This window comes from Dipodomys spectabilis, unplaced genomic scaffold, assembly GCF_019054845.1.
Source record: "Dipodomys spectabilis isolate Male_0828 unplaced genomic scaffold, ASM1905484v1 ptg000547l, whole genome shotgun sequence".
In the NCBI taxonomy this organism is placed as follows: Eukaryota; Metazoa; Chordata; class Mammalia; order Rodentia; family Heteromyidae; genus Dipodomys; species Dipodomys spectabilis.
Genome location: NW_024871224.1, coordinates 1,166,276 through 1,169,667, shown reverse-complemented (window position 1 = coordinate 1,169,667; position 3,392 = coordinate 1,166,276). Strand labels below are relative to the sequence as shown.

The following is a 3,392-nucleotide window of genomic DNA, read 5'->3' as shown; positions in this document are numbered from 1 at the left end:
TATACCGTAAAGTCATCCTAGCACAACAGTTTCCAACTTGTAAATTGCACCTTAAAATTTCCTAAATTCACATTATGACTTCCTTATCACTATTGTGAAAAAATGCTACATTTCTGCTGTGATGCCCTCCCAACTGTGCAAAGAACACTACAATAAACTTTGCTGCATCATTTTCCCCCCAGTGTTATTCTTGAGATCAGAACACTTACAAATATTATTTATTGTTATATTTATTTTATTATAAATTATTATTATTATTATTTTATCTATCATAGATATTCAGGAGATCCGAATATCTGAATATTAAGATCTGAAGATTATGGTTCAAAGCCCACCCAGGCAGGAAGTTTCCTTAGATTCTTATCTCCAATAAACTGTTCAGGAAAAGCCAGACACAGTGGCACTGAGGTTCAAGTGGTAGAGCAGTAGCCTTGAGCAAATCAGGCTCAGGGACAGTACTCAGGCCCAGAGGTCAAGCCCTAAGAGAAATTAAACAACAAAAACAAAATAAAAACAAACCTCAAACATAGCTTTTTTCTCATTGTATATAAAGGTATGTAATTAAGGAAATTTCTTCCGGTGTTATGTATAGGTAGAAGAAAAAAAGATTTCACACAATTACTCTCTTCATGCCATGTTACACCAAAGTCTCAAAATTTGCTCTTTTTCTAAATTTATAAATTAAAAGCATCCATTTGTTGGCAACGCTGTCTAGATTATTCATGTCATACATGAACTGTTGGAATTATTTATTAACTAAGTTCTAATTATACCTCACTTGAAAGAATATTCTAGGCAATAGAATTCCAGAATCATATGTGAATTTCTAAATTAAACCTTCTACTTGAATACAATTTTGTAGTATCCTATATAGTATGAAATTTCAAAAAATATTTATTTTAAATCTAATTCGAATTTAGCCAGGTCCACAAAGTCCTACATTAGATGAACTTTGCAATTTCTCCAGGCTTTTTTTTTTTTTAAATTGAATTTAATTTTATTTGTGAACATACTGTACAGAGGAGTTACAGTTACATGGGCAGTATAATGCAAACATTTCTTACAAAGCATTGCAGCCTCCTCCTTTGTTTACCCTTCACATCCCTTCCCAGCCTCCCCCCTTCCCCCCAATCCCAATCCTTCTCCTTCCCCCCCCCCCCGCACCGACGTTGTAAAGCTCGTTTTGGACATGACAACTTGTACTTCTCATTGTTGCAACAGGCCCACCTGTATCCTTAAACAACTTTTTTTTCCCCATCTCCTCCACAAGTTATACTGACATCAAATATAGTGAAAGCAGGGGTTATACTGTAGGGGAGGGACATACAAAGCAACAAAGAGATAATCTTATAAATGTGTTAGAAACACATGCATGAAAGAAAAAAACATTAAAATACACATCTAAGGGTTCATTTTCCTGACGTCACAATACCTGACCTTTTCCGCTTGACTCATACATATAAAAATATGGAACGCTTCACGAATTTGCGTGTCATCCTTGCGCAGGGGCCATGCTAATCTTCTCTGTATCTTTCCAATTTTAGTATATGTGTTGCCGAAGCGAACACTTCTCCAGGCTTAAGCTTATGTTATCCTTCATAATTTCTTTGGAATCCAACAGAATGATGCTTGCTTTTTCAAATTTTTGGTAGGAAATCATGAGCTATTTTGCAACTAGGAATGTTCTGTAATGAAGAGAGCATTTAAAACACAACTGAGGATTATGTGTAAGTTGCATTTCAATAGAAAACTTGACTTCTAAAACATAATGACAAAATTAGCCCAAACTTGCAACTGTGTATTCCTTTCTTGTTGTTTGGTTTGTTTTATTAGAAAAAATTATTCTACCTGGTCCAGGGAAGGTATCACTATGTAATTACACTCTTTAATCTCCTGTCTTAATCTGAGTGCTAGAGTTCCAGGCTTGTATCACATTGCCCTGACATGGTTTGTTGGTTTATTTAATCTAGACACAGACTAGGAATTCTGAACTTCTCCAATGATATTATCCACTAGACTGACTGCTCAGAGTGTTTATGTACTATTTTCAAAGATCTTCTGACATTTGACACAAGATATGATCATTTTCAGATGCACCTGCTGGGATCTCTGATTCATTCCTCCATGGGTCCAATCCTTTTAATAATGATTACTTGACACTCTTAATATGTCTGGTCCCTACCTATGTAATAGTCTCAAACTTTTTGAAGAAAGTCTACTTTCTAATATTAAAATTTATCACTTGATTCTAGTCTCAGGACATATTTCCTAACATTTCTATACATTCTAAGAATTGTGTCATATGTGTGTTTGCACATATAAATGCCTCTGTGTGTATGTGCATACTTATACGAATATATGCCAAAACGTCAAGCTCTTATTCAGCAATCTTGCTCATAACTAATATTCCATCACTTGAGCCATTTTTCCAATGCAGCTTTTGGCTGGTTAATTATAGATAGTGTCGCAAAGACTGTTCTGCCCAGGATGGATGCAAATTGAACTTCCCAGACTCCTTTACATTCTTAGGTTTTATCTTTCCAGGAATATCAACTGCTAAACTACAAGCATTTTTGTGAGTGTAAAGTCTAATCTGTAGCACAAATTTTCAACTCAAAAATTCATATAAAGATAGATGAACATACACATTACATATACTGAGTGTACACTGTTAGAAATGTAATCTTAAGCCAGGTTCCAGTGGCTCACTCCTATAATTCTAGCTACTCAGGAGGCTGAGATCTGAGGATTGCAGTTGAAATCCAGCACAAGTAAGAAAGTTTCTGAGGCACTTATCTACAATTAACCACCAGAAAACTGGAAGTGGATCTGTGTATCAAGTGGTAGAGGTTCTTCTAGCCTTGAGTTGAAGAACGGTGGGACATTGCCAAGGCCCAGAGTTCAACCCCTACAACCATAAAAAAAGAAAGATTAAAAAAAAAGAAAGAAAAAGAAATATGATCTGAGCCACCAGTTCATTGCTAGTGTAATTACTGCTCTCTCAACATAGCCTTTTTTCCAGTTAAGTCCATGCTCTTATATCTGACTTGCTTTGGAACCAGAATTATTCTTCCACTCTACTTTTGACAAATTTGCGTGACTAGCTACCATGATTTAGATGTATTAGAAGAAAGAGAGTGTCCTCATCCTTCATGTTCCACTTGGTAGTAATGCTTTCTCTATATCACTCCCATAGATCTATATACTGGCCTTGGCTTTATTGTTTCAAAGTTGTCTTATTTGCAGTGTCTTCTATAGTATATTGAAAAATTATACTTAAACACAGAACTTTTTCTCCTATTATTCCTATTGTTTCTTCTACTGTTAACTTATCTACACTTGGGAAATACTGCACAACACACACACACACAAAAAAAGTTTCTGTGAAATCT

General features: G+C 35.3%; 1 non-coding gene across 1 annotated transcript; it reads right to left on the bottom strand.

Moving 5' to 3' along the window:
• Nucleotides 1–1,461: 1,461 nt before the first annotated feature.
• On the bottom strand, nucleotides 1,462–1,568 carry LOC122099925. Its single transcript, XR_006146038.1, has one exon. It is a non-coding gene; the product is annotated as a U6 spliceosomal RNA (small nuclear RNA).
• Between the last annotated feature and the right edge of the window lie 1,824 nt (nucleotides 1,569–3,392).